Source organism: Eriocheir sinensis, chromosome 37 (assembly GCF_024679095.1).
Source record: "Eriocheir sinensis breed Jianghai 21 chromosome 37, ASM2467909v1, whole genome shotgun sequence".
NCBI classification, from domain to species: Eukaryota; Metazoa; Arthropoda; class Malacostraca; order Decapoda; family Varunidae; genus Eriocheir; species Eriocheir sinensis.
In genome coordinates, this window is record NC_066545.1 from 10,101,852 (window position 1) to 10,112,707 (window position 10,856).

General features: G+C 41.5%; 1 non-coding gene across 1 annotated transcript; it reads left to right on the forward strand.

Moving 5' to 3' along the window:
- The first annotated feature begins 3,733 nt into the window (after positions 1–3,733).
- Trnar-acg (transfer RNA arginine (anticodon ACG)) lies at positions 3,734–3,806 on the forward strand. Its single transcript has one exon. It is a non-coding gene; the product is annotated as a tRNA-Arg (tRNA).
- Positions 3,807–10,856: the final 7,050 nt, after the last annotated feature.

The following is a 10,856-nucleotide window of genomic DNA, read 5'->3' on the forward strand; positions in this document are numbered from 1 at the left end:
AGGAAGAGGAGGTGAAGGAAGAGGAGAGGAAGACCAGAATAATGAATAAAAGTGGAATGAAGAGATTGAAGGAGGAAAAAGAACTGATTAAATGAAGGAGAGGGAATGAGGGAAAGAAGAAAGGTTAATTCTCTCTCTCTCTCTCTCTCTCTCTCTCTCTCTCTCTCTCTCTCTCTCTCTCTCTCTCTCTCTCTCTCTCTCTCTCTCTCTCTCTCTCTCTCTCTCTCTCTCTCTCTCTCTCTCTCTCTCTCTCTCTCTCTCTCTCTCTCTCTCTCTCTCTCTCTCTCTCTCTCTCTCTCTCTCTCTCTCTCTCTCTCTCTCTCAAGACAGGAAGTCAACAGTTTTGTCTTCATGTTCCACGCCGGGTCAGTTTCGCTCATTTTTTTCCCTCGCACTTTCTTCCGCTTCTACTTATTTCCCATCTCGGCATTTTGTTTTCCTTGTTTTTTCTCGCACTTTCTTTTACTTTTTTCCCCGTTTTCACAGTTTTGTTTTCCCTGTTTCCCTTGCCCTTTAGCCGCTTTTTTCTGCTTCTTTTTTATTTTGCTTTTGTGTTGTTCCTCTTGATATATAAGAAGCGTATGACATTTCTTTTATACTTTTGCTTCTTCTCCTCCTCTTCGTTTTTCTCTTTCTCGCCCTTCTTTCTTCTCTTCCTTATTTTCCTTCTTATATTCCTTCTTATTCTCTTTCATCTCCTCCGCTTTCTCTTCCTCATCGTCCTTTTTTTCTCTTCATTCTCCATTTCCTTTATATTTTTTCATCGTTTTTTTTTCCATGGTTCCTCTTCCTCCTTTTCCTTCTCCTCCTCCTCTTCCTCGTCCTCGTCATCATTATCATCCTTTTACTCCTCCTCCTCCTCCTCCTCCTCCTCCTCCTCCTTTTCCTCCTCCTTCTCTTCCTCCTCTTCCTCTTCCTCATCATTATCATCATCATTTTTAACAAGGAAAGCAATCTAAGCGTTCTCCCTCCTTCCGAGAGAGAGAGAGAGAGAGAGAGAGAGAGAACACTATTAGGTGAATATTCTCTTTTTTTTCCCTCTTAGCGCTTTTTTTTCTTCCTATTCTCCGTGTCTTAAAATAGGAGGTAAAGGGAAGGTTTAATGGATCTTTGGAGGGAGGAAGGAAGGAAAAAAGTGGAGGAAAAAAATGCCAACGATGAGGTAAAGGAGGAAGGAAGGGAGGGAAGAGATGGAGGAAAGAGAAAGAAAGACGAATAAAAATGGAGAAAGAAAAAAATGAATGTCAGAGAGGCGGATTTTAGATGATAATGAACAATATGAGAGAGAGAGAGAGAGAGAGAGAGAGAGAGAATGAGGAGGAGGAGGAAAACAAAGAAAAAAAGAAAGATGCGGAGAGGAAAAAAATGAAGAGGAAGGAAGAAGAAGTGGAGAGAGAGAGAGAAAATGAGGAGGAAGAAGAAGCAGAGAGGGAGAGAAGGAGGAGGAGGAGGAAGAAAGAGGCGGAGAGAAAAGGGAGAGGAAGAAGGCGGACGCGCGTGAAAAAGGGGGGAGGGGGTGTAGGAGGGAAAGAGGTCGGAGAGAGAGAGAGAGAAAAGGAGGAGGGAGGAGGAAAAATGGAGGAAAGGGTCTTGGTGTTTATATAAGAATGAGTTTTCCCTCCCGTTCCGCAGCTGCTTAATGGCGGAACATGGAGAGGGGGGTCGTGGGAGGGGGGCGGTACCTCCTCTTTCTTCCCTCTTTGTCCTCTTGTTTTTCTTCTATATCAGTTTTTTCCTTTTTGTTCTTTTTCTCCTCTCACTTTCCTTCCTCTGTGTTCGCTTTCTATTTTGTCCGCTTGCTTTCCTCTTAGTCCTCTTTCTTTCATTTTTGCTCTTCTCCTTTTTTTCCTCTTTCTTTCCTCTTTGACTTTCTTTATAGTTTTTTTCCCATTTTTCCTGTCCTCTTTTTCCTCTTTTCTTTTTTTTATTTTTATTTGTTCTCTTTACTTATTCTCCTAGTCCTCTTTCCTCTTTCTTGTTCTTCTCTTTCATATTTACTCACCCTTTTCTTCTCTTTCATCTTTTTATCACTTTCCTCACTTCTATGTTCTTCCTCTTTCTCCTTATTTTCCTTTTCTTCTTCCTCCTCTTTTTCCCTCCTCATTTCCCTCCTGAACCTATCTCTCCAATACTATTCTTTTCCTCCTTTTCCTTGAGAGTAAAAATAAAGAGGAAGGAAAGGAAAATAATGAGCCATAAAAATACATCAAAACCAAAAAAAGAAAAAAAGAAAAATAAGAGGAAATGAGATGATAAATATTTTTCCCCGTTCGGTAGAATAATGATAATCAGGAAATATTTAAGAGACATTTAAAAACTTGCCAAGACATTTATTATCGCTTTATCGACGGCTCTTCATCATCGGGGTGAGGGATGAGGCGAAGGAGGGAGGGGAGAATGGAAATAAACAGGAGGAGGAGGAGGAGGAGGAGGAGGGGGAAATTGAGATGGAAGAGAGGAAGTGTGATGGAAAAATACAAGGAAGAAGAGAAGAAGGTTTAGCGATGATAATGCTGAGAAAGAAGGAGAATTAGAAGAGAGAAGTGAAAAAGAAAAAGAGAAGGAGTGAAGGAGGTTTAGCGATGATGATGCTGAGGAAGAAGAAGAATTAGAAGAGAGGAGTGAAGGAAAAGAAAAAGGAAAGGAGAGAAGGAGATTTAGCGATTATGATGCTGAGGAAGAAGAAGAATTAGAAGAGAGAAGTGAAGAAAAGAAAGAGGGAAGGAGAGAAGGAGGTTTAGCGATGATGATGCTGAGGAAAAAGAAAAATTAGAAGAGAGAAAGAATGAAGAAAAGAAAAAGGGAAGAATAGAAGGAGGTTTAGCGATGATGATGCTGAGGAAGAAGAAAAATTAGAAGAGAGAAAGAATGAAATAAAGAAAAAGGGAAGGAGAGAAGGAGGTTTAAGGAATGATGATGATAATGATAGTAATAAAGAGAAGAAGGAGGAGGAGGAGGAAGAGTAAGAAGAGGTCGTTAAAAAGGTGGAAAGAAAAAGAAAAGTAGGTCGTGATGATGTATATACGAGATTTAGGAAGAGGAGCAAAAGACGAGAAGAAAAGAAGAGAAAAGGAAGGAAAATAAGAAGAAATAGTACGATAAAGATAATGAAAAAGAAGTAGAAGAAAAAAATATTGAGAATGAAACAAAAACAAAACAGCCGTAAAGTATTTTGCATTTCTTATACTTAGGAAAGAAAACAAAGAGAAAACTAGAAAACGAGAGAGAGAGAGAGAGACCCTCCTTGATTCCCTAGCAAGACAAGCGAGTTTTTTGACATGCTTTATTTCCGACCAATAAGAATATCTGGCAACATGATCCCCCTCTTCCTTCCTCCTCCCTCCTCCCTGTCTCTCCTTTCCCCTCACTTCCCCTCCATGCCTCCTGCTTCTTTCCTTCCCACCTTCCCTCCCTCCCTCCCTCCTTTCCCCTCTTCCTCTCTCTCTTTCTTTTCTCTCGTACATTCTCCTTCATGTCTCCCTTACTTTCCCTCCTCCTCCTTCTCCTCCATTTTCTCTTTATACCTCCAACTTCCCTCCCTCCTTCCTCCCTTCATCTTTTCCTCTATTCCTCTCTCTTTTTTTTCTTTCCTACATTCTTCTCTATCTTCACCTTACTATCTTCCATTTCTTCCTCCTTATTCTTCACCTCCTTCCTTCATTTCTCCCTCTCCTCATTCTTCTCTCCCTTTCTCTCCCTTATTTTATCTTTCTTTCCCTTCATCTTTAACAACGGCCTCGTGGCGCAACGGATAACGCGTCTGACTACGGATCAGAAGATTCCAGGTTCGAATCCTGGCGAGGTCGGTGAAGTTTTTGCGCCATGAGGAAAGTGATCGTACGCATACTGAGGTGCAGGAATTGAAATATTTGTGGAGCAGAACAAATCACTAGAGCGGACAACCTCGTAATAAACTGATGGACTTTCTGTTGCTTGCCTTTCCCTGTTTCCGTGTTTCCCTTGCCCCCTGTCATCCTCCTCCTCTTCATTTTTCCTCTCTATACCTCTCACTTTTCTCCCTTCTCTTCCCTCCATCTCCTCTTTACACTCAATTTTCTTTTCTTCCTTCCACTTTGTTATCTTTTTTCCTCTTTGTTCTCTTTTTCTTTCTTCTCTTTCTTTCCACTTTGTCCTCTTCCCTTTGTCTTCTTTCTTTCCTCTTTGTCAACTTTCCCTCCTCTTTGTCTTCTTTCTTTCATCTTAGTCCTCTTTTTTTCCTCTCCTCTTCCCTCCTTTTTCTCCTCTCCTCTTCCCTCCTCTTTTTTCCTCTCCTCTTCCCTCTTTTTTCTTTTCACTTTTATTTCCTTCTCTTTTTTTAACGCCTCCTCTCTCTCCATCCTCCCTCCCTCCCTCCCTGCCTGCCTCCTCATCGCTCTCCTCATCTCCTCACGTTGCTGTTCTCCCTCCTTCACCCTCTCACTCCCCTTCCCTTATTTCCTCTTTCGTTTTATCATTTTAACGCTTCACTTCTACCTCCACCATTTTCAGTTCTACACGAATTAAGTTTCATCTTTTTGGTTATTTTTCTGTTTATTCTGTTAATATATTTTTTCTTTATTTTTTTCTGATTATTTTGTTCTTTCTTTGCACTTTCTGTATTTTTGTTTATTCTGTTAATTTATTCTTTCTTTATATTTTCTGCTTATTCTGTTCTTTCTTTTTTACTTTTTTGTTTATTCTGTCCTTTACTTATTTTTTTCTGTATTCTTTTATTCATTCTGTTCTTTCTTTCTTCATTTTTCATTCTTTATTTATTCTTGTCTTTCTTCATTCTTTCTATTTTTGTCCTTTTTTCTGTCTTTCTTTATTCTTTCTTCATCCCTTCTGTTTCTTCTGTTCTCTATTCACGTTCTCTCCCTTTTCATTATATTTGGATTGAAGAGAGAGAGAGAGAGAGGGCTGAGATAAAGGTGATGGGAGGGAGAAAGCAAGAGGGCAAATTAAGGAAAGAGGAAGAAAAGGGGTGAAGAAAGATAATGTTAATGAATATGGGTAAAGGAAAGGGGAAGAAAGGGGAAGAAAAATGAGAGGGAAGGGAATGTTAGTGGATATGGGTGAAGGAAAGGGGAGGAAGGGAGAAGAAGAAAGGGGTGAAGGAAGATGGTGTTAATGAAGATAGGTAAAGAAAAGGGAGGGAGGGAGGTGATTAGTTATGGGCAGAGGTAAGTGATAGGGAGGAGACATAGGTAAGGTAAGGGGTGAAGGGAAGGGGAGGAAAAGGGGTGGGGAGAAGGGGAGGAAGGGGAGAAAGTCACGTTTACTTGTCATTAATCACTCTCTCTCTCTCTCTCTCTCTCTCTCTCTCTCTCTCTCTCTCTCTCTCTCTCTCTCTCTCTCTCTCTCTCTCTCTCTCTCTCTCTCTCTCTCTCTCTCTCTCTCTCTCTCTCTCTCTCTCTCTCTCTCTCTCTCTCTCTCTCTCTCTCTCTCTCTCTCTCTCTCATCATATCATATAGCTTTTTTCTCCCATTTTCCATTCAATTACCTTATTTTTTCTTCTCCTCCTCCTCTTCCCTTCCCTTCCTTTATCTCCCTTCTCTTCCTTCCTCTCTTCTCCCCTTCTTTATCCTCCCTCGCCCCTTCCTTTCCTACCACCTTTTCTCTTCCCTTCTCCTCCCTCCCCCTTCCCCCTCCTCCCCCCCCCATGCCCTTTCTCTTCCCCTTCTTTCTCCTCATTGATTTTCTTTGGAATTATTCTCTTTGATCCTAATTTTGTCCCGGCCTTTCTTTACATGGCGATAAAAATATGGCACTTAGATTTTCCGTCTCACTCTCCTCCGCCTTCCTTTCTTCCTCTCCTATTCCCTTTTTTGTGTTTTTTTTCCCTTGTAGTTTCTTTGTCATCAATTTTTTTTTATATACCTCTTCTTTTTTTTCAGGTTGGTTTTCTTTCAGTTCTTTTTTCTTTCTTTCCCCCCTTCCTCGATTTCTCCATTTCGCTCTTTTTTTTTTCTTTCTCCCTTTTTTTTTTTTTTTACCTGTAATTTCTTTTTCATTTTCTACTTTTTTTTCTCCTTGACTTTCTTTCCATCACTTTTATTCCTACCTCCTCTCTTTCCTCCTTCTCGTCGTTGTTTTTCCTTTCTAACTCTTTTCTTTAATCTCATTTTTTCTTATAGTTTCTTTGTCTTTCTTTATTCGCCACATTTTCTTTTTCAAATTTTACTTTCTTTCCTTTCCTTTTTTTCTACCTCCTCTCTTTCTCTCTTCCTCGTTATATTTTTGCTTGTTCTTTATTTATATTTTCTTTTCTTTTCGGTAATTTCCTTTTAACGATTTTTAGTTTTGATTTTCTCTCTCTCTCTCTCTCTCTCTCTCTCTCTCTCTCTCTCTCTCTCTCTCTCTCTCTCTCTCTCTCTCTCTCTCTCTCTCTCTCTCTCTCTCTCTCTCTCTCTCTCTCTCTCTCTCTCTCTCTCTCTCTCTCTCTCTCTCTCTCTCTCTCTCTCTCTCTCTCTCTCTCGTTCTGTTCCTCCATTTCAACGTCTTAAGCTATTGATCTTTCTCTCCCTTACGGATTTCCTTCCTTCCATTCCCTCCTTCCCTCCCTTTTTCCCTCCTTTATTATCCTTCTCTCCTCCCTTCTCCCTATTACTGCTCAACTGGAAAACGCAAAATTCCTACGCATTCCCCTTCTCCTCCTCCCTTCCTCCTCCTCCTCCTCCTCCATCATCCTGTATTCTCCCCTTGTCTCTCCATCTTCCCATTTCCTCTCTCATTGTCATTTGCTTCTGCCCCTCCTTCTTCATCTGGTTTCTTCATTTCTATTTTTGTTTTCTTTTATAATTCCTTTCCTTCTTAATTGACGAATTTCCGCACGCGATGGATTTTTTTTTTCAGTCTTTGCTATCTAGTCTTTGTACAGTACATTCTTTATTTTTTTTTTTTGGGGGGGGGCGCGGAGTGATTGTGTGGAAGCTGATTTTAATAGAGATAAAACACGTATAATAGTATCGCACACACACACACACACACACACACACACACACACACACACACACACACACACAATGAGGGAGCATCTGGTTCGGTATATAGTAATTAAAAAAAGATGAGGAATAAAGAAGACGAAAAAAGAACAAGAACAAGAAGAATAAAAAGAGAAAAAGGAAATGAAAAAAATAAAGGAATGAATGGAAACAATGAGAAAGGAATATGAGAGAGAGAGAGAGAGAGAGAGAGAGAGAGAGAGAGAGAGGTAAGGCAGACTCTTTCGCAGGTCAAGTGTAACAAATTAGACAAACTACTCTTGGTATGAACTCGTTTGGGAAAAAAAAGAATTTCTCTCTCTCTCTCTCTCTCTCTCTCTCTCTCTCTCTCTCTCTCTCTCTCTCTCTCTCTCTCTCTCTCTCTCTCTCTCTCTCTCTCTCTCTCTCTCTCTCTCTCTCTCTCTCTCTCACATGGTTTGGCTGGGTTGTATTTTTGTTGTCTTGTGTTTGAAGAGAAGAAAATGGAAGAGAAGAAGGAGAAGAAGGAGAAAGAGGAAAAAAAATAAACGAAAAAATAATTGAAGAGGTAAAGAAATTGGATGAAAGGGAAGTTAGGAGAAATTAAAATAGCAGAAAGGGAATAGGAACAAGGAAGACAATAATTAGAAACGAAAGGACGAAGAAAAGGAACATAAAGAAAACAAGAAAGAGAAGTAGAAATAATTATCCTCTTTTCTCTTCTTATTCCTCCTTCGCTTTTTACTTTCTTCCACCAAAGCCTGAAATAAAAAAAAAAGGAAATAATAATAATACCTCTTTTCCTTAGTCACCGGTTTCTTCTTCTTCCTTCTTCCCTCTCTCCCTCCTCCTCCCTCCTCCTCCCTCAATCCCACTCCTTTTTCCTCCTTTCTCCCCTTCAAAACGACCAGAACCCTTTTATCAAAACAGAATTGGATCAGTCCCTTCCTTTCTCCTTCTCTCTCCCCTCCCCTCTCCCCTTCCCTCCCATCTTCCTCCTCCCTCCTCCCCATCTTCCTTCCCTCCTTCCTTCCCTCACTACACAATTGGCGTCTCCTTCCTATGGGATCTATTTATAAAAACATCGGTATTGACTTCCTTTTTATTTTCTTGTTTTCATTATTTTTCTTGTTATTTTCTTTTTTGTTTTGTTTTGTTTAGTTTTGCTTTTCTGGTCCTTTTATTTGGTAATGACTTCCTTTATTTTCTTCTTTTCATTATTTTCTTGTTTTTTGTGTGTTTCTTTTGGTTTTTTTTTTTGTGTGTGTGTAATTCTGGTTCCTTTATCCTGTCTTTCTTTTTCTTTTTTTGTGTTCTTTCTTGTATAACTTTATGGAGGTTGTAGTAGAAGTAATAGTAGTAGTAGCAGGAGGAGGAGGAGAAGGTGGAGGTGGAGGAGGAGGAGGAAGAGGAGGAGGAGTAATAGAAGTAGTCCCAATCTTTATCCTCTTTCCTTATCTCCCCTTTCTTCATCTCCTTTATCTTCTCCTCAATGTGTTCTCTTCTCCTTTTCCCATTTATTGCTCATTTGCCCCCCTCCTCTCCCCCCTTACCTATTCCTCCCCACTCCCCTCTTCCCTCCTTCCCTCCCTTCCCCCCTCCCTTAAAAGACCTTCCCCCTTCATTTCCTTATTATATTCCTCATTACCGTTTCTCCTACCATTCTCCCTTTCTTCTCCCTCTTCGCCCTCAGCTTTTTACCGTCCATTCTTCCTCATTTCTATATACTAATAATCACCTCTCTCTCTCTCTCTCTCTCTCTCTCTCTCTCTCTCTCTCTCTCTCTCTCTCTCTCTCTCTCTCTCTCTCTCTCTCTCTCTCTCTCTCTCTCTCTCTCTCTCTCTCTCTCTCTCTCTCGCTTTCGCTCCCTCTCTCCCTGTTAATAATTCTCCCTTGTTTACAACTCTCCCCTCCCTCCGCGGTCTCCCTTCTCCTTTTCTACTCTCCTCGTCCACTCTTCTCTCTCCCTTTCGCCTTGTCCACTAATCATCCTCCCTTCTCCCTGCGTCCACTACTCTCCCTTTATCTGCTACCTCTACCGCTCTCCCTCTCTTCGTCCCTCTCCCTTTCTCCACTGCAACTCTTTCTTCCTTCCTTCCCTCTTTGTCCGTTGGTGTTTCTCCCTGTTTATCTACCGTTCCCAGCATTCTCTCTCCCTTCTCTCCCTTCACCCTTCTCCTCTATCTTTCCTTCTTTCAATAGCTTTCCTTCTTCCTCTATTTTTCTCAGTTTTAACTTTCCTTCCCTTTTTGCCTTGTCCAGCATAATGATTCTCCCCTCGTGTTTCTCCCCCACCATCACTCTCCTTTCCATCTCCCTTTATCCAGTACTCTCTTCCTCCTCAGTGTATCCATCTCTTTCCTTTGTTTTCTCCATCCACTACTTTCTTTTCTTCCTCACCATAACTCTTACTTCATAACTCTTACTTCATAACTCTTACTTCATTCCACTGCTCTTTCTTCCTTCTCTTCCTCACCAGCACTCTAACTCACTTCTTTTCTCCCCTTGTTCTCCTCGCCCTAGCTATCCTTTCCCCCTTTTCTCCTCAACCACTCTCCCTTCTTCCCTCGCCTCGTTTCCTTTTCTCCCTTTTTCTCCTTGCTCTCTCTTTTCTCTTCCTTTTCTCCTGGCCCACGTTCTCCCTTCACCCTTTTCTCCTCACCCTCGCTATCCCTTAACCCTTTTCTCCTCACCCTCGCTATCCCTTCACCCTTTTCTCCTCACCCTCTCTCTCCCTTCACCCTTTTCTCCTCGCCCTTACTCTCCATTCTCCCCTTTTCTCCTATCCCACGGTCTCCCTTCGCCCTTTTCTCCTCGCCTTCACTCTCCCTTCTTCCTTCATCTCCTCACCCTCTCTCTCCCTTCACCCTTTTCTCGCCCTCACTCTCCCTTCACCCTTTTCTCCTCGCCCTTACTCTCCATTCTCCCCTTTTCTCCTATCCCACGGTCTCCCTTCGCCCTTTTCATCTCGCCCTTGTTTTGCCCTCTCTCCCTTTCTCCTATCCCACGGTCTCCTTTCGCCCTCCCTGCTACTTCGGGGGCCGCGGGAGGTCATCTGAGGCGCCCATTTCCCGGCATTACGATATGATAGGGTCCAGGGCTCATAAAACCGCCTGTATTATGCCGTGTGTTTACATTTGCTCGCCGCCAACCAACCACGCTGTTCTCTATACCTCTACTTACGCTGCCCCCCCCCCCCCCCCCCTCTGTGTCTTTTTTTTTCCTTTCTCTCTCTCTCTCTCTCTCTCTCTCTCTCTCTCTCTCTCGTCCGTCATCTCATTAACGTCATTTTTACCGTTTTTTCTTTCATTTTATTTTATTTTTACCTCTTTCTCTCTTAGTCCTCTTCTATTTTATTTATTTGTATAATTTCTTTCTTCTTCCTTCTCACTCCCACTTTCTTTCTTTATCTCACTTTCTCGTGTTTTCCTTCTTTCTTATTGTTCGTTTATCTTACTCCTATTTAGTTTTTAGTTTTTTTTTTATCTTGGACTGTGTTTTCGTTATTTTCTTTTTCTTCTTTTTCTTCTTTTTCCGCTTGTATTCGCTGTGGCCATCATTATTCCCTTTTTTTCTCTTCCCTTTCTTCCTCCTCCCTTTCTTCATTCAACTTCCTCTTTTCATCTGTAGCATAAAGAGGCATTGCTCTCTCCTCTTCATTCTACCTCTTTCCTCTTGTGTGTGCTTGTTTACCTCCTCCTCCTCCTCCTCCTCCTCCTCCTCGCTGCCTCATTTCACTCTCATTTCCTTTTTTTTTCTACCATTGAATGTTTTTTTTCGCGTTTCAGAAAGTTTTGTGTATTTATTTCGAGCTTTTTTTTCTTTATCTTTTTTTTCCTTTTTTTCCGCCTGTTTTGTGTCCTTTTAGCCTTTCATGTCTGCCTGATGACGTGTGTGTGTGTGTGTGTGTGTGTG